Raw genomic sequence first — 19,620 nt, forward strand, 5'->3', positions numbered from 1 at the left:
AATATTTCACTCATTTATTTGTTCTCTCAAATTAAAAAGAGGTAGTGTTACAAATGAAACTAAAATTTTTTACTTCCCATATGCAAAATGCAACAGGTTCACTCCGAACCCACAGGATGAGAACAACTTTCTAAGGCCTTTCTATCCCTGAGCCCTTGTCCATGTTGTTGTAGCCCATAGTTCCTCCCTTCTTACACTCCTCCTACTACTCATTTCCCTACTTTTGATAATATGATCTAGGATTTCAGACTTAGATGGGGCATTAATATAGTAATGTTCTTAGTTGCATTTTTTTTTTCAAAAACTGAAAGTTTGCACTTGATTTTGACTACTGTTAGAACAACTAGCATACTGTATCCTTTCTTTACCTGCTTTTAATGCTGTCCACCAGTGCTACCACTATGTGACCACTTTTCACTCTTAAATTCTTATTTTGATTTATCCCTCAGCAACTAGAATATTTTTGAGTAACATTTTTCTTTTTTTTAAAACATATGTTTTTATTGATTTTTTTTTTAGAGAGAGGAAGGGAGAAAGAGAACCATCAATGTGCGAGAGAAACATAGATCTGCTGCCTCCTGCACGACCCCCACTGGAGATCCAACCTGCAACCCCGGGCATGTGCCCTGACCGAGAACCGGGATGACACTCAATCCACTGAGCCACACCAGCCGGGCTTGAGTAACATTTTTCATGAAGATACCCAGCTGATAAATTTCTGGGCACCAATGTTTTTCCTTTAAAAGTCTACAAACATTAAAATATCTGTGTGTTTTTTTGTCTCAAAAGTAGTGACCAGAAAAACAGCAACCCCAGATTTTACCAGATGTAAGCATTACCCCCATGAACATCTACCCTCCTACCCCAGCTACTTTGCATAGATGTAAGATGGGAGGAACTATGGGGTACGACAGCATGGAGAGCGCCTCAAGGATAGAGTAGCCGCGGCCTTAGAAAGTTGTTCCCACCCTGTGGAGGACTTGTATTTTGGAGATAGGGATACCATGGTTGAGACTGAGTGAAATAGCTTATTTTCTTTCCACAACTTGGGGTTTCTTTCCTCCAGGTAAGGGAAATTCTTCCTGGCCTCTGGCAAGTCAATGATGAAGTTAGTTATTAAGTGCTATTGAAAGTTCAAGTCTCTTGAATTTTCTGAATATTTAAAGGGAAGGAGAAAAATCAATGATTGGATATCAGTAACTTCCTAACACCGTATCCTATAAGGTTTTTTTAAAATTAAATTGTTATGGTTATTGCATTAACTTTATTGTAGACTGACAACACGGATGTGGCATTTTCCTGGGGAAATTTTGGCCTTTTTGAATCCAGTGTTCTGTTTGCTCCTTAAAATGAGCCCTGATTCTCATCCAAGTGGGAAAGTAATATTTAAGTTTTTAATTGAGCAATTTCTTTTTTGTGTTTCCGCTACAGGTGAAGACGGATATTAGGAGTGTGTGGGTGACGATACTGGAAAGGCGTCAGCTATAAAAGTAAGCTGGTTTCTTTTTTTACCGTTGGGTATGAACCAGGTTAAAAGATTATTATATTCGCCCTGGCCAGTTTGGCTCAGCGGTAGAGCGTCGGCCTGTGGTCCAGAGAGACCCAGATTCGGTTGCCGCTAAGGGCATGTAGCTCAGCTGCAGTTTGTCCCCGGCCCTGGTTGGGTCGTGTGGGTGGCAGCCACTCGATGTGTCGCTTTCACATCGATGTTTCTCTCTCTCTCTCCCTCCCACTCTATCTGAACAAAAAATGGAAAAATGTCCTTGGGTGAGGATAAAAAAATTAAAATAAATAAATAAATAAATAACGATTAATATATTCAAAGTTTAGTTTTGTTAAGTATTTTTGTATAAGTACATGGTAGGCACAGTTTTTCTTGCTTGTGATTATTTTGTAAGAAAACAAATATTCTAACAAGAGGATGAATTATGAAAGCAAATGCATACTTCAAAATACATACATGAGGAATGAAAATAGAGTCAGGAAGAGTTAAACGACGCATGGCCCAGTTTGGAGTCCTTTCTCCAGTTGGGTGTCTGGTTCTGAGCCAGTCTTCAGTGACATTTTAAATGCTTCTTATTGGCCAGAAACGTTTTTCTTGTCCTTTGTTAACTTCTTTTTCTTCAAGATTGAAACGCTCAGTTCACTTTTGTGGTGGTAGTATTTAAAAAGCTACAATGAATGGAAAAAGGCAAGGGAAGGAAGGATGTGTCCTTTTCTAAGTCTAGGCAATTATTTTACTCTGTTCTTTCCTAAGTACTTTCATTTATCATTCTCTGACCACATTTTAAGCTATTTGTCAAGACTGAAATGTCGCTGTAACATTGCTCAATTACATGTCAAATGCTTACTAGAACAATAGGAATAGATGAAGAAGCTCAGTCTGGGAGGTAATGCGTTATGACTTTTTACTCACAAGTTTATATTTTCAATTTTACACCAGGTCTCTTTATTTAAACCAACAGTAAAATAAAAACACAAGCCTTAGAACTTCGTTGCCTTTAGCAAAATAATAATGCTTTTATGGAATCATAAATATTTGAATCACTGCATTATTCTTCTTGAAGTTCTCAAAGGTATTACGAAGACAGATGGTCATTTTAATGGAGTGAGATGGCTTTGCTTGTGTCAGAGTTCAGAATTCACTGGTGTTTTGTTAACTGGTAAAACAATGGTCTCCTTACTGCACATCTTCATTACTGGCAAGAAAGTCCCAGAAGATCTTTTGCTTGACTTATGACTGCAGTGCTGAGTGGCTTAAACATTAAGGGTCTGTGGTTCAGAGTTGACTTATCCATTAGGCACAGTGCCCAGGGTCTAGGATGCTTTTAGTGGCCATGGAAATGTTTTAATTTTAATTTCTTTTAGAAGCAGGATAAAATGAATAATAATAATAGTGACTATATCATAATGAACCCAGCCTGGATTATATTTTTCTTTATACCAATGCAGTTGTAAAATATGGTTTTTAATTTTTTATGGAAGGAGCCAAAGTGCACAGAGTACAAGAACATCATCGTCACTGTGTCACAGTCAGACTTACTCCACATATGTGACAGACTCAGTCATTTGATTGTGTGTGTGTGTGTGTGTGTGTGTCTGGAAAGGACTGATCATTTTCTTTTTAATAAATGATTATCTGCTCTGTAAATAAGTTTATAGACTTGTCTGCTCATCAGCGAGATATGTGGTTCTAGCTGCAATGAAATGACATATTCTCAGATTAGATAGCTGTGGTAATTCATTATGTTTTCCTAGAATAAAACAGGACATTTCTCCCTGGAGATACCCACTGATGTTCTATTTGCTCTGCAACATGCTGTGGAAAATAAGAAAAGGGAGTTGAGCAAGCCCGCGCTCAGGATTCTCCCGTCCGATTTTTCAGATGGGCATTTTTGGCCTGAGGGGCGTGTGCTCCCTTGGAAGGGTGCCTCACCCGGCCCGCTGCTGCCAGAGTCTAGAATTCTATTTAGTTCTTCCGTAATTGCTCATCTATATTCCTGTGCACATAGCATTTTCAATTACCGCAACCAATCTGGTTTTGTCTGTTTCTGAAACCAGAATCTAGTTTGGGAGGAAATATTTTTGTTAGTTTTCAACTGCAATGAGCATATAAATTGTGCACAGAATATCTTCTGAGAATCACTTGTTGATTTTAAGTACGTGTATTTCATGTCTGAGGGACTGCTTTTTCAAAATAGGTACCCACTCAAATACAAACTCCCTGAGAGCCAGCATCTTTGAATGTTTTGTTCGTTACTGTATACTCTAGAAAAAGCCAGGCATGTACAAGAAGCTCAAATGTTTGCTGGAAGAATGAATGAGCTACCTTCCTCATTTGAAAGAGTCACGCCCCCCCTCTCCCTTGGGGTGCTCAGGGGCTTCCTGACCTTATCTGTTTCTGCTCGCAGATGCCAAGCCCTTTAGACAGGAAAGTGGGGTGCTTTTAGTGAAAGTGCCAGAGGCTACAAACGGTCTGTTTCCCCCCACAGTTGCTATGACTAGCCCTGCCATCATGGTGCCTCGTGGCTTCATGGTGTGGTTGTGCTCTTCTCTGGAGGGTCAGCATCATCCAGTGTCTTATGTTTCAGTCTAAGGACTCCTGCTGCCTTTTTATGAGCAGTTACTGGAGGACTTCACGTTGAACCCATCCTGACTCAGCAGCTGCTCAAAAGTGTGTAGTCTTGCCCAGCTGGTGTGGCTCAGTGGTTGAGCGTCGACCCATGCACTAAGAGGTCGCCAGGTCAATTCCCGGTCAGGACACATGCCCAGGTTGTGGGCCCGATCTCCAGCGGGGGGCATGCAGGAGGCGGCCAGTCGATGTTCTCTCTCATCGATGTTTCTATCCCCCCCCCTTACTCTCTTTCTAAAAAAAATCAATAAAGAAAAAAAAAATTTTTTTAGGTGTGTAGTCTTGAAGCTAAAGGTTTTGTGGTTTGTGAGTATTGAGGCTTATTACCCCTGAGTCTTACAAATAGCATGGCGAGGGCATGCTTAGGGAGGAATCAACACTGTCCCTTCACCTGTCCTCTAAATGACCTTGCCCCTGCGTTCCCGGGCCTTCTAAGTGCCTTACTTAGGGCGGATAAATGTGTCGGAAGCAGCTAATAGAAGAATTATCACTGGCTACAGCATAAATGATTCACATTGTGAATAAATAAGTTGTTGTATTGAGCTAGATGTTGCTAATAATATAACATCAGTACAGTTCCGGGCACAGTGCCGGAGGACAGGGACCTAGGGCAGTGTGGAATCTTTGAAAAGTCATTGGGAAGCTCTCCTTCAGCTTTTCCTGGTGCAGAATCCCCTGATGATTTCTTGACATGGAGGTATCATGGGAAAAAATTGTTAATGTATAATCAAAGCTAAAAAGTTGTAACAACTAAGTAGAGTGGTTGGTTACAATAATGTAGCACAGAATTATCTCCTATGCAAAGGTTCTGGAGTGCAGTTGCACCAGAATGTGAAAGTACTTAACACAACCCAACTGTACACTCAAAAAGGGTTAAGACAGGAAATTGTATTTTGCCACAATTTAAATATTTTTTAAAAGATCACCTAGAAGTTTGCATACCTTAAGCTGATGTAGAGACTAGATACCCTTGGGGGCGGGGAGCGTGGGAGCCAGATGAGGAAGACTTCCTCACTGTAGGTCCTTCATTATATCTTCAAAGGGGATGAAGGGTCCCTTACCATTCTTAAGAGGAAAAGGACATAAATTTAAAGAAAAATGCACCTGTTTTCTTATGCAAGGATGACCTTTGGAATGAGGAACCACGTCCCATCCCTGGCATTGAGCATTAGGGAATTCTCAGGACACAGTGTCCTCAGTTTTGTGGGATTATGATAATAGGTTTCTGTCAAAAACAAGGAGGGGGAGGGGGTTTCATGGTCACATAAGGCTGGGGTTTCAGTGAGGTCAGTGAGTTTCTTTTTCTGCAAAGCCTTTCCTGGACTGCCCTGAACCATACAGCTTCAGTATGGAGGTGTTGCTGGCAGGGTTTCCCAAACTTACTGAACCACGGAATACCTCCTGCCACCCACAGCAACCTGCCCCGCCTGCTACTTTTAACCTATTGCTGTGTGGTTCTGTGGAAGGTAGTTTGGTAAATGCAGATGTAAGGTCAAGTCTGGGAAACGGAAGTGGCTCACACAGACACACACACCGGTCATAGAAGCGATATAAGTGAACGGAAGCCACACTGTGACCTGTAGGAGGAGCACACAATGGTTCCCACTGGACCACCAGCCCTGGGGCCAGCCCTCCGGTGTGCTGGTCAGGAACCCCTTCACCTTTTGTCTCCCCTCAGACTGACCTGTTCCGTGACTTGTGGGACACCTTACAACATTAAGCTAAGCCACTGGCCCAAGGAGCAGCCAAGGATGGCATTCGGTCATCTGAAATTCTAGCGTGGAAGAAAGTTTTCTTAGATCTTTTGCAATTTCAATGACCTCCAGTCTAATAACGTTTGATAGAACCTGACGAACTCCTTAAACAACATATTATTTGAAGAGAAATAGCATAAAGTTACTGTACACAGTTGTTATTGACACATCGTTCAGAGTGACCTGTGTTGGGATGATCCCCTTGTCCACGAGTGCTCACTTCATATGAAGCACTACGGATAAAGCACAAAATGCTGTGAGGGATGCCAAGGCCAGAACACCAGGCTTCTGCCCTCGTAGCCAAGATGATCAAGCGAGTCAGAGGAGGGAGAACAGATGTACAAATAACATTTCTGTGAAGCAGTACGTGATAAAAAGGAGTATCAGAAATTCAGAGAACCAAAGGGGTTAGAAATGTGATCGAAAGAGACGTACTTTCTATGTAAAGTGTTCACTTGCGAGTGTTCTGTGTCTTTGAAAATAATGGTTGTTTTCTGTTGGTGGGGTAGGAAGTCCAGAATTAAATCAAAATCATTTCACTGTGGTTCAAATCATCAATATCCTCACTGAATGTTTTCTTCCCTGGACCTGTCGTCCCCTGAGAATGCCTCCCAGGCTCTCACTGTGTTAGTAGATTGTCAGTTTTTTCTTTTAGTTCTATTAGTTCTTCCTTTATGTGTTTCAAAGCGATGCTTAGATACATGAAGGTTAACAAGTTACTCACTTATCAGGTAATGGTATATTAGAAACCACATAGAATATTGTATCCCCGTGAAATGTGGGAATCACAGGTTTTCAGCATCTGCAGCTGACGGTGAACTTGAACAGACCTGCCAGGGGCTTGCCCAGCAACCATCTAATAGGCACAGAAAGACCATCACATGAAGTGTCAAAAGAACCAGATGCGCTCAGTCGTATCAGGTCTGCTTTCAGAGCAGTGGATCATGACTCCAGTGCCTGGAACAGAGAATTAGTTGTAATATTTGAGAAACTTGTAGGAGCATTGGACCAGATTCACCAAGCTTCAGAAGTCAGTAAAACAGAATTATCCACCTTGGCTTTAGGTAGTCTAGGCCCGTGTTCAAGTGGACTGACTCAAGCTGACCACTCCTCCCCCACTGCCACTGTCTTGACCCCTTTCTTCTGTCTCATTCAAATCCCAAATCTCAACCATCAAAATTTCAGTTGCATTTTTCTAGGTCTGCATACTTTTAGAAATCTGTGTTTTATTATTGCTGTACACCATCATGCCTTTTCTACGCTGTAAGGAAAGCTGTTCTGGAGGAAGATTACATTTGTGATAAAGAGTTTTAGAGTTAAGTAGGGTATTAAAGCAATCATTGTGTTTTCAAATCAAAAGACACGGAGTTGCAATTGATCTTAAGTCTGGTATTAAGGAGACTATTTTCTTTTAATATTCTTTGTCTTAAAAAATGTGGGGTCTGGTTTCTTAAAATGTTGTAACTTCATATATATTCCTTTGATTTCTAAAGCTTAGTCATTCAAAAAAAAAAAAAAACAGTGTCGCAGTTTCACCAAGTCTTTATAAATGGGATACTGTAGCACCCCGGCTCTTAGGCAAACGGTCGCCAAATGGTTTTTCTCTGGTTTCCTTTTTCTTCCTAAGCGTCCTGTCTCATTTCTAACTCTTTTCCGGGTGTTTTCAATTGGGGATCTTCCAGACACCTTTAAGGTCACTTATTCTGAGAACTGCCTGTTTCCTACCTGCTATTTGAAAAGAATGAATTTTTGTGCAGGCTTGCCATTTCAAATGCACACTTGACATCACTCTCTCTCATCCTCCTCCCTGCCCCGACCCTCAGTTTCTAATCTGTCACCACATCTCACTAAATGTACCACCTGTCTCTTGCCTTCTTTTCTTTTCTTTCTTTCTTTTTTTTTGGGGGGGGGGTACATGCCCCTAGCAGGAACTGAACCCAGGAATCTCTGGTCCGCAGGCTGATGCTCAAATGCTGAGCCAAACTGGCCAGGGCTCTTGCCTTCTCTTCTATTTCCGTGACCTTTATGACGGAAAAAGAAAAAGAGAACATTTGAGTCTTTCCCACAAACTACACACTATACACTTTTTCTTATTCTCTTAGCCTTGTGCAGTTACCACCGTGAACTGAACTGTACAGGTCAGGCGCCTGAAGCTCTCAGAGATTTACACAACTAGTGGATTTTGAAACATGACTGGTTACAAATACCCAAGTGCAAGTCCAAGGGCAGAGATCTTCACTGCCCTGGCGGGAGCAGCACCCCTGGCCACCATGTGCGGGCCCCCAAGCTGCCACATTAGGGCAGAAGGACCGGATCCTCTTTCTCTTCAGTTTCTCTGAACTGTGTACCGTCCAGTTCATTCTGCCCACCAGCCTGGTCCCCCGAAATGCTGGGTTAATTATGTCAGGTGTCTGGTCTAAAGTTCACTGTGACATGTTGTCACTTGCTCGCTGTTCTCCAGCCTTTTTTTTTTTTTTTATCTTTAAATCAACTTCTAGAAAAGTGTATTTTGTGCCACCCAGACCTCGCTCTGCTCATGGGGTTGGTGTGAGAGAAGCGCAGTGATCTCTGAGGTCAGAGGTCCTGGGCGTGGACCTCAGCACCCTCCTCCCTGGGATGCCTCAAGCAAGATTTTTGCCACTCTCATTTATAAAATCGTGACAGTGACCTCACGCCAGCTTATTCGGATCTGGACAGGACGCGTGCAATGCCAGCTGCAGAGCCCGGCCCTTGGCAGGCGCTCAAACGGAGCCAGAGGGCAGTAGCGGTAATACTATTATCTGGACTTTATCTGTCCTTTTAAACCCAGCTCAAATTTCTCCTCCTTTTTAAATTGCTCCAACCTGATTTTATCTGCCCCCTCCTCCAAGCTGCTGTATCGGTTCACCTCTGAACAATTCATTTAGCAATTTTAATTATGTGGTGCCTCTTGACGCTGCTTTGTGATCTTGAAAATCCTTCTCGAAGTGCCGTCTTGAGTCTGGTAATTCCCGCTCTAATGGACTGAAGGAATCTGAGGCAGGGCTGGGTCACACACGGCGCACCGGGCCCTCACCCTCACTGTTCACAAGCGCTTCGGACTCTAAATAAGAAATTTCACATTCACTCATAAGCAATCAATGAGCTGAGTTGGTTTTAAGTATAGAGGGTTCACAGAGGGGTACCTCCATCTGGCATGATGAGCCCAAATTTCTTTGTTCCTAGAGCCGAATGTGAAGAATATTACGGAGTACATTTTCAAACTCCGAGAAATGTTACTGTCTAACATTTCTTATAAAACTGTCTTTTATTTTTTATTTATTTTTATTTATTTTTTATCCTCACCCGAGGACATTTTTCCATTTTTTGTTCAGATAGAGTGGGAGGGAGAGAGAGGGAGAGAGAGAGAGAGAAACATCGACGTGAAGGGACACATCGAGTGGCTGCCACCCGCACGACCAACCAGGGCTGGGGACAAACTGCAACCGAGGTACATGCCCTTAGCGGGAACCGAACCCGGGTCTCTCTGGACCGCAGGCCGATGCTAAAACCGCTGAGCCAAACCGGCCAGGGCTAAAACTGTCTTTTAAACTCTGGGAAATCTTAAAACACGTCATGGTTTTTTCTTGGCATAACTCCAACTTAGGAAATATTCTAATTTTCTTCATAACTATTGTTTTCCAGGCTTCAGTTGTTTTCTTGGGTGGATCTTCGTTTTCCTTCTGTGCCTCTTCAGTCCAGGTAACCGTTTCTTTTCTCCCCCAGCCAGGTTTTCCTTGGGAGAGGCTGGTGGGGAGGGTGGTCCCGGAGAAAGATGCCTGAGGAAGGGTCAGAAGAGATCTCGTGTACAGATAAAGATTTGATGGCACTTTAAACCAAAGGAACTTTTGTGTTAATTATGGCCTTTTTTGCTTTATTGAATCACTGTATATTCAGAGCCAGCTTTTAAAACGCCATGCTCTATTTATCATCTTCCCTGGAGGTGTGGGGGCACCCTCTTTAAACCATATAAGAATTGGTGAAAGAAAATTCATTTGGAACAAGTTGTAGCAAGTGTCACCACCCCACACGTGTTCCATCCACAAAATCGCGTTAAAGGCACTTGCATTAAATCTGTTCCTAAACAAAATATATGTAGGAGTAATTTGGCAGTATTTGCCTACACAGAAAAAGTAATTTCTGTTGAAATGCTTATCTAAGGAAAAAGATGTGTCCTTGGTTTGCCAGGGTTAAGGCTGCGGCACGGAACTGTGTGAGATCCTTTGGCAGAGCCCTTCCCTGGGGGGTGGCATGCTTCCTTCTCGGGGTCAAGGACGGAGTGAGGGGTTGGAAACCACACCCGCAGCTGTGGAGAGGTGTCCACCGTGGAATGCCTGGCTCAGGGACTGAATTCTTTGCAGTGGGCTCACAGCCTCTTTGTCTGTGAGACAATGCTAGATAAAGCACATACCGCCACTGGGATCTAGAAAGATCTCCCTCTTAGCAAAAGGCCACTTCAGAAGGAAATTTTGAATTTCTGAAGAACACTGGAACATTGGAGAGTAGGATCCCACAGGGAAAGACTGGAAAGGAGGAAGGCTTCAGCCAGTGGGACCACGTGCACACACAGCATGTGTACAGGCCATCACCAGTCTAAGCCAGGGCTGTTCTCCAAAAGCGCGTTGCTCCCTCGGTAAACATACAGCTATGCATGGGGAGTCCTCCGGCGAATAGAGCCTGTGAACCCAAAGAGAACCAGAAATGCAGTTAGGGCCACTGGGGGGGGCCAGTTCCTGGGACTAGCATTCTTCTCCAAGGTTCCCATAAACAACTGAAATTCCAAAATTTGTGGACAAACCTCATCTGCTGGAGAACGTCCCACAACTGGAGAATGAGGCATAAACATTTTTTATTAGGTGATGTATCTTGATTTTGGACGTTAGAGATACACACATAAGCTATAAAACCATAGTGATACAGACATAGAAGAGTGTCTCAGGAGAGCCTCGTGGACACATCAGAGCAATAATAGAAGATAATTGTGTAGCACTTAAAATTATATATGTGTGTGTGTGTGTGTGTGTGTATGTGTGTGTGTGTGTGTGTTATTATTGTTGTTGTTGTTTTTTAATTTTAGCCCAGTTTTCATTGTGGAACTCTGAGACCCAGACATTCTTATTTATCATGTGGCAAGAGCTTAGGTGGAAGGCTTTGAAATGAAGAATGTTGATGGGGCCTCGTGTCCCGAGAAGAAGATGAGGAGACAGTGAGAATGATGGCCTGTTTGAGCCGCTTAGGGAAAGGAAGGAGGAGGGAATACTTCAGAAGAGCTGGCCGTGGAAAGGAGTAATGACATACGGAGAGATTGCCGCGCCACCATCTCTCCCAGGGTGAGAGTTTGCTAGGTTGAAGGAGAGAAATAGAGAGGGTAGGGATATCTTTCTGTCCCTCCTCCTTTCAACAACTCATTGTCCCCATGAGGTTCCTCCCTATTATCTTGGACGTCTGTTCTTCCATAAACACACTGACAAGCTTTTCTTTTCTTTTTTTTTAATTGATTTTAGAGAAAGAGGAAGGGAGAGGGAGAGAGATATAGAAATATCGATGAGAGAAAACATTGACTGGCTGCCTCCTGCATGTGCCTTGACCAGGAATCAAACTGGCGACCTCTTGGTACATGGGTCGATGCTCAACCACTGAGCCACACTGGCCGGGCTATTGTGCTATTTTCTATACAAATATCTGTAAACCTGCTTTTGCTTCAGCCTATATATACCATTAGAACCTGGAGCACGTTTTCCTGTAGAAATAAAACACATTTACCAGGAGTCTTTTGGGACATGCTCCATGTTTAAATCGGTTCTGCCTGTCTGTGCAGGGTTGAGTGAGCCCGAGCAGAGAATAGGAAAGTGCTCCTTTCTCATGGGGGATACAGGGCTTTCTTCCTTTGAAACTTGGTGAACTGGTCTACCACTCTGTATACCTAGAGACTAACCTCAACTACGTGTTCCCTAGACACAAAATAAACTTTCAAAGTTTTCCATGTTTTTGATTTTTTATGAATATGAGCTTTCCTATCTGAGAAACTTTAAACACTTATGAAAATGATTATGATGCTCATGGGGTCACTTTAGAGGATAAAACAACAGATGGAAGGAGGTCGGTTGACAGGACCAGCTGACCTGCTGGGAGAGACTGAAGACTTTTTTTTCTTCCTCTGTGATCATTCTTCTGACCATCTTGAAAGACAGCCAAGGAAACTTTTCTCCTCATTATTTATTTCCAACCACTTCTCGGAAGTTCATTCAGACTTATAATTAAACAAACCATCCATGCTTTGGGAGCACCAATTTAAACATTAAATGTTTACATTTATAAATAGAGAGGATTAATTATCTCCCCCAACCACCACCAACCAAGTGTTAGCCTTACAGGCAAGTTATTTCGTTTTGCTCACTCTTGTATACTGAGCAGTGGCTCAGTAAATGAGTTAAATAAGATGGTGTCTTGGTGCAGGAAAATGTGGTTCCTGAACCATTTAGAGCAAATGATGAGCATTTTGTATTTTAGATTTGTAGCAAATTGAAGACTTACATTTTTTAATTTTAGTATATCATTGTATGTTTATGGAGAAAATACTAGAGGTGGGAAAGACACTTTCCCCTAACATTCAAAGCACATTCATATGTAGTACATCTTTAATCTCCCACTTCCTCACTCCCAAGGTTTTATACTTTCAATGGTTTACTGGTTTCACTGTTTTTGTTTGTTTTTTCACTTTAATAGGTAAAATATTTTCAACTGTAATAGAGATTCTTACTCAAATGTGCAAAAACAAAAGGAAATTTGCTAAATTGCTCTTGGGGAATTGTGGCCTTTAAGGGTCATTAACTCGCGACTCAGGAATATCACACGTGGATGAGCAGATTTCTTGTCCATATGCACCAGGAGAAAGTGAGGAACCTCTCCCCAAGCCATGGAATACAAGCGCCTTCTTCCAGTCTGAGAAGGCCACTTACATTGTGGAGAGCAATTGCCACTAAGAATGCCATGCACTGATTGGCTTAGGTTATCAGGGTCCACTAATAGTGTTGGGGATGGGGTCAGCTGCACCTTCCATATATCTGTGAGTAGATGGGTCAAGGAGTTGGAAACTTAAATAAGTTGTTGGGCCCTGGCCGGTTTGGCTCAGCGGTTAGAGCATCGGCCCATGGACCAGAAAGTCCGGGTTCTGTTCCCGCTAAGGGCACGTACCTCGGTTGCAGTTTGTTCCCGGCCCCGATCAGGGTCATGTGGGTGGCATGTCGATGTATCTCACTCACATAGATGTTTCTCTCTCTCTCTCTTCCACCACACTCCCTCCCACCACACCCCCACCGCTCTATCTGAAGATAAAAAATGTCCTCGGGTGAGGATAAAAAAAAAAAACGTTGTTGGGAAGGGAGAAGGAGAGAACAGATGCTGGGTAAGCAGCCAGCAGTGCCCATTAAAGTGGGGCTGTTGTACTTAATTGTTGCATTCTTATTTTAATCCCTCACTTCCTGGCTCTTATCCCCACATCCTGTTGTAGACTGTCCATTCTTCTTCTACAAAATTCCTCAGGTTCTTTCTTTTTTTTTTTTTAAATCCTCACCAGAGGACATTTTTCAATATTTTGTTCAGATAGAGTGGGAGGAAGAGAGAGAAAGAGATACATCGACATGAAAGGGACATAGAGTGGCTGCCACCCACATGACCCAACCAGGGCCGGGGACAAACTGCAACCGAGGTACATGCCCTTAGCGGGAACCGAACCTGGGTCTCTCCGGACCACAGGCTGACGATCTAACCGCTGAGCCAAACCGGCCAGGGCCTCAGGTTATTTCTTGGCACCTTGGGGGAGGCAGAGCATGTCTCACCTTATAAATAGCTGTGCTGTTGTCTTCATCTTCTGGTCTAAGTTGCTGAGGTCTCCATGACTGGAAAGTGCCCACAATTCAGCTGACACTGCCATCCAGAGTCACACATCAACAGAGCCTGCTTGGAGGCCAATTAGTGCTTTGTTCTTTGGAGCATGTCATATAGTCATACTATATTCTGTGCCGAATTGGGGCGATACTTCTAGTGGCTCATGGAGTTTTAAGTGAAAAAGACTGTTTTCTATTCCTCTAGCTTTTGGATGCAGACATAGGCTGTAGAGACAGAGCCTGGGGTCAGCAGAACAGTAACTGAGCTGCTGAGGGTGCCGTCCCAGCTTCTGGCTTGTGCAGCTGGATGGAACTAGGTTGTAGTCAGGAGGACTGGCTCCTTGTGGCATTTGGCACCCAAGTTAAATAGACCAATGCAGGCAGTTTTGCAACCTAGTTATCCTTGATCATGTTATATCAATGGGAATTGGCGTCTGGACTCAGTGATTTAGAACACATTCTGAAGTTACTGAAGTAAGTTGTGGATCTTTTTGCCACTGTCACTACAGGACAATTTTCTTCTTGTCTTCTTTTCCCCAACAATACTGTGTCATTAGAAAAGAAGGCTTTAGAAAAAGCTAGATTTTTTTTTTCTTGCCTGGGTCAAGGCTTCCGTGATTTGATTTAATAAACAATGTCAAGGCTAAGTAGGGGGTTTTCCTCCTGATGGATCCGTCTGCTCAGTTCCATACAGGCATCAGTACAGACCCCAGGGGAAAGGCTGTTATTTCTCTTAGCTGTAAAATGGGTGGTAAATGCCCCCCACTGCTTGTGGCATTTGTTCCTTTATTCTTTAGGGTGTGGCAGTCCAGGGGAGTTGGTTGAGGTGGTCTGTGGCGCCCTACTCTGGGGCTCAGGTAATAGGAGAAGAGCACAGGTCAGCCCGAAGAATTTGTAATGTATAAACGTGGCCCCAGAGGGCCCGCCTCCTGTCATAGACGTGCCTTGCTTCCACCTCTCACCTGGGCTAGTTATGCGATAGAGGATCTGATTATCATTGTTCCTTCTCTGCCCTTGTTTGAGCAAGAATTTCCCTGTTAAAGCAACAGCAACAACAATGAAACATTGCAACAGAGATATGTGCCCGGGACGTTCTGAGTCCTTCCTCCATTCGGCCAATACTCTGGATGAAAGAGGCAAGTTATATAACTAGAATGCAGACATACACTGTGGACAAAATGTATTAGAGGGTCAGATGTTCCACTCTCCATGGTCTTGATGGGGTTGTGGTTGTCTGAAGTAAGCCACTGTATTCAAATTGGAACGCTGCCCAGGGAAGAGACTTCAGGAACAAGGGTAGACGTAGCCTCCCTCCAACAAGCTGAGGTTACATGGATAGTACTGCCTCCCTCCTGCAAGGGCTTCTGTGGCCTGACTATGTGCAGCTGTATCTCCTATTACTTCCCTATCCCATACGTCCTCTGCCACAGCCAGATTGGTCCGTTCCCTGCTAACCGGGGTCTCTTTGTCATCTTCCCCTGGTCATGAAACACCCTTCTTCTCTGCTTGGGGCAGAATCCTACCTTCCAGAAAACCAATGAGCTTAGTGTCGCTACCCCTCTCTGTGTTCACTCTGTGTTAATTTTAGACACAGAACAGATCTAGTCCTAAATGTCTCGTGATTATGAGAAAACTGAGGCTCAGAGAGAGTTGGTGAGACTGTCACATCTGCACAGCAACTTGAAACTGTACTGGAATCGAGGTGTCGGTCTTTGAGCCTAGAACAGTTGCCATCATACCAACTGCATTTCTAAGATTCTTTATTTTCTCTGCAAAGGGGACATGTGTACACACACATGCTTTTTAAAAACTGATAAGTAATGAGAAAGGTGAGTTTTAAAAAATTCATTAGTTAAACTTGTCTGTTTAGAGCTGGAGATGCCAACTATTTAATCTCACAGCGTGGAAATTGGGCTTTTTAAAACACATGGTAGGGCCAAGTTTGTATCACCTTAGTTGTGGTTACCTAACTGCTCAGATCTCACATTTCCAGCGTCCTCAAATCTTTGAGCACCAGCCTTTTTAAATGTTGCTATAGATAGGACTTCTAAAACTAATTTTCACATGTGACTTTATGGGTACCTAGTCTTTGAGTAAGGATCGCCACCAGGAAGGTTGCTGATTTCTATTATGTGTTCAACTTAGTCTTAGGTTTTCTGCAAAATTACAAGAGCCATCATTATGTTGTCATAATATAACATTAAATGTGCTTCTGTTTATTATACACGATCTAGCATTATAAAGCATCTTGCAAAAGAGTAGTTTGAAGCACAGAATCCACTGACAACTTCCCATAGTATAATTCATTTTCCCATTTGCAGCAGAAGTATCTAAACAAGCTGTCCCATTAATTAAAAATAGCCCTGGCCGGTTTGGCTCAGTGGTTAGAGCGTCGGCCTGCGGTCCAGAGAGACCTGGGTTCGGTTCCCGCTAAGGGCATGTACCTCGGTTGCAGTTTGTCCCCTGCCCTGGTCGGTCGTGCGGGTGGCAGCCACTCGATGTGTTCCTTTCACGTCAATGTTTCTCTCTCTCTCTCTCTTCCTCTCTCTCCCTCCCACTCTACCTGAACAAAAAATGGAAAAATGCCCTCGGGCGAGGATAAAAAAATATATATATATATATATATATTTTTTTTTCCTGCATTAAAAGTCCTAATATCACATGGGTTTCCCTACACAGCCTCTGTGCTGCTCAGGAACTTTTAGAGAAACTAAATTCAGACGTATAGAAAAAACCGAAGCTGTAGAAAGCAGAACTGAGTCTTCGTTCTCATTAAAGTTATATCAAATCCCTAACAATACCAAGTAAAAATATTATCTTATTGTCATCGAGTGCTTCTTGTTCCTTGAAAGATTTCTCAGCAGGTATAAAAAGGATTCAAGACCTCCTATCTATCTGTGAGATGTGTGTCTAAAGAGACATAAAGAGCAGACGTATTTGAAGATGACTTACAACACAGTGGCTAGAATACTTATATACAAATAGGTCTTTCCAGGAATATAAAAGTGAAGATTGAGTCTAAAAGTCTACTTGCTATGCCCAGGCGGTGAGGCTCAGTGGTTGAGCATCGAACCATGCACCAAGAGGTCGATAGTACGATTCCTGGTCAGGGCACATGCGCAGGTTGTGGGACCGATCCCCAGTCGGGGGGCATGCAGGAGGCAGCCAATCAGTGTTCTCTCTCATTGATGTTTCCTTCTCTCTCTCCCTCTCCCTTTCTCTCTCTAAAAATAAATAAATAAATAAGAAAAGTCTACTTGCTATTTGTTTAAACTGGGTGTGTTTGGTGGGAGATCTTTTCTATGAATTAGGGCAAGCTTCCTGTGCGTGTGTTCACACATCGACTGAATGAGAACCTCACTGCTACCTGCCAAGATAGGACATAACTCATTGTCTGCCCTACCTGTAACTTTTGCTAAAAACCAAACAACAAATTACCATGGGAGCCTTAAACAACCAAAGCATCTTCTAAACATAATGCAAAGTGAGTGGGTTCTTTATGGCTCCCTTAAATAGTTTTCAACTCCCTGTAGTCTAGTTCCAAAAAAGGAATTATGGTTTTCTTTGAGAGCCAACGATTTCCTTAGAATTTGAGTTCTTCCCCAGTAAAATGTAATGGTCCATTTGAGAAACCGCACCCATATTGAGCATCGTTTCTGTTATTGAGTCATCCCAGGCAATTCTTAAGTGCTAAACTCTTCTTTGATCTGTGGGGCTCCCTGGTTTCCACGGAGTCTTGCTGGCTGATGACCAAGTGAGAGTTCGGCATTCCAGTCAGTGTTCCTAATCCGGCCTGAGCTGAAACACTCGCACAAAGGACTTGAAAATTATATGTGATCACTGAAAATAGGTTGATTGTTTGGGGGCGGGAGTTTACGCTAAAGGTTTAACATTTTGTTTTTCTTCTAATTTAGATTTTTATTGGTTTCTGGGAAAACATTTCAGTCTTCTCTTGGTGCAAAATACATAGCTCCTCCAGTCCTCCTATTTTGTGCAAAGTAATACAAAACAGAATTTGTCTTATTTGACCTTAAATGTAAATAAAATGAATGCCAAATTATTGTGACCAATATATTTTGTACATCTGGTAGTAATCTTTCTATTTTATGGCAGTAATGCCTCGAAGCAATTGTTAATCCTGATTTATTTTTAACATTTTAACTTAAGCCTTCTTCTCAGGGCGTCTTTGCTTCTCCCCCACCTAGTTTTGTTGGATGGCTAAAATAAGATCGCTGTAAAAACCACTGTTCTTTTTTTTTTTTTAACTCAAACATTTGCAAGCTACAGGGTGGATTCAGGAGAGACAAAAGGAGATTCCTGGGGTAGAGCTAGTCCTCAAATCAAAGGAGACTAAAACTTCAAGGCTTATCATTGTAGAGAGCTGGAGATGTCTGTATTGTGCGAATTGAGTAAAAGCAAAGAAAAAGAAGAGATGGCTTCTTTTCTGGGTAGATGGGGGTTGAAGAGGCTGCTGAGATACCATCTGAGCTTCTACAGAGGACAGACCCTGACCCAGTTTGATGCCTGACTCCCTTGCAATTTCTTCTGCCTATAAGGCTTCAGTCCAAAGGAAGAATTAGCCCTGGCCAGTGTGGCTCAGCGGTTAGAGCATTGGTCCGCAGACCAATGAGTCATGGGTTTGATTCTGGTCAAGGGCATGTACCTCGGTTGCAATTTGTCCCCGGCCCTGGTTGGGGTCGTGCAGGAGGCAGCCACTCCATGTGTCCCTTTCACATCGATGTTTCTCTTTCTCTCTCCCACTTTATCTGTACAAAAGTAAAAAAATGTCCTTGGGTGAGGTTAAAAAAAAAGGGAGAATTAGCTCTTCAGTTAACATGTAAAACCATGAGGTGCTCTTTGGAGTAAGTTTTTGCCTAAATGACTTTCAATAACTGATGTCAAAGTTACTTCAACTATTTACGTAGATCCTTTCAGCAGAATCCTGTGAAGCAATTGTAGGAATGATTCTTACACTCAGTCAGGTTCTTTCCAACGGTGTTCATGTTGACACTGGGCTAACCCAGAATTTGACCTTAAAAATGTACTTCTAATTTCCTTTTGAAACCATTCCTGGAATTACTGAGGGATTTTTGTATTAAAGGACAGCAATAGCTTTATTAATTTTTATTCCTGTGCCCTCAACAAAATAGATGTTGTTGTTTTTTTCATAAACTCCATGGATTTTTGTAGAAATACCAAGAAAAATAATAAAGAAAAAAATTTATACAATATTTTCACATGTGTTTATGTTTTTAAAGTAAATAAACAATGAAGAATCAATTTCAAAAATCAGTAGTGGGCCCTGGCCAGTTTGGCTCAGCGGTTAGAGCGTCGGCCTGCGGTCCGGAGAGACCCGGGTTCGGTTCCCGCTAAGGGCGCGTACCTCGGTTGCAGTTTGTCCCCGGCCCTGGTTGGTCGTGCGGGTGGCAGCCACTCGATGTGTCCCTTCACATCGATGTTTCTCTCTCTCTCTCTCTTCCTCTCTCTCCCTCCCACTCTATCTGTACAAAAAATGGAAAAATATCCTCGGGTGAGGATAAAAAATCAGTAGTGGGAGTGTTTTCCTAATTTAAAAAAATAAATAGATTCTCTCTTTATAGCCTCTCATTGACTTTTATTTCACTGACTTTATAAGGAATATGATCCATTTAATTATATTTTTAAAGATATTATAAGATAAATCTTGGGTTTGTGACAAAGAATAAACCTAGGAGCAAAGCATAGAGCTGGAAGAATTATCCAGATGGCAACCTTGAGGAGCTGAGCAGGGCCACACCTACTCTACACAGACCTGACCTGCTCTCCACACTCCACCACGGGTCATCACAAA

General features: G+C 42.8%; 1 protein-coding gene across 1 annotated transcript in view; it reads left to right on the top strand.

Moving 5' to 3' along the window:
• The window catches only part of PLEKHG1 (pleckstrin homology and RhoGEF domain containing G1), a 211,446-nt gene that overhangs the window by 48,783 nt on the left and 143,043 nt on the right, over positions 1 to 19,620 (top strand). Inside the window, exons 2-3 of the mRNA XM_036248920.1 lie at positions 1,432 to 1,490; positions 9,550 to 9,606. The gene's annotated coding sequence lies outside the window, so the exon portion shown is untranslated. The remainder of the gene's footprint in view (positions 1 to 1,431; positions 1,491 to 9,549; positions 9,607 to 19,620) is intronic.

Source organism: Molossus molossus, unplaced genomic scaffold (assembly GCF_014108415.1).
Source record: "Molossus molossus isolate mMolMol1 unplaced genomic scaffold, mMolMol1.p scaffold_m16_p_8, whole genome shotgun sequence".
Lineage (NCBI taxonomy): Eukaryota > Metazoa > Chordata > Mammalia > Chiroptera > Molossidae > Molossus > Molossus molossus.